Source organism: Cynoglossus semilaevis, chromosome W (genome assembly GCF_000523025.1).
Source record: "Cynoglossus semilaevis isolate Cse_v1.0 chromosome W, Cse_v1.0, whole genome shotgun sequence".
NCBI lineage: Eukaryota > Metazoa > Chordata > Actinopteri > Pleuronectiformes > Cynoglossidae > Cynoglossus > Cynoglossus semilaevis.
In genome coordinates this window covers 12255684-12256280 of record NC_024327.1, presented here as the reverse complement: position 1 = coordinate 12256280, position 597 = coordinate 12255684, and positions in this window count along the sequence as shown.

Sequence of the window (597 nt, the reverse complement as noted above, 5' to 3'; positions counted from 1 at the left end):
CGGTATCCTTGGGCGTCCAGGTCCACCGTACTACCGCGTACCATCCTCAAGCTAAAGGCTTGTGTGAACGTTTTCACCGGTCACTCAAAGCGGCATTGCGGACGGTGTTGTGATTGGGCAGATTGTTTACATTGGGTGATGCTCGGCCTGCAGCCACCGGCTACAAAGCCTGTTTTGTTTGATAATGCTCTTGCTCCGGGTCCTGTGCACCACTGTTTTCCAAAAACGTTTGTCCCCGCGGAATTCAGGTTGGCTAGTTTTGTTTTTGTGCATCACGATTCTCACCGCACACCCCTACAACCTCCTTATGACGGACTTTTTCGCATGCTTGAGACAGGTTCTAAGCATTTCGTCCTGGATATGGGTGGGCGTAGAGAGCGGGTTACAGTAGATAGACTTAAACCAGCACACATGGTAGCAGACGAAGTTACGCTTCTGGCCCAGGTTCCCCGCAGGGGTCGTACTCCTTTCAAAAACCCAGTTCTTCCTTCACCTGTTATTTGTTGTAAGTTAAGGTACAGCCGTTATGGCAGACTGATTAAACCTGTGCTAGAACTGATTTCTGTGTTAGGATTCCCTTCTGGGTGTTGGGGGGGG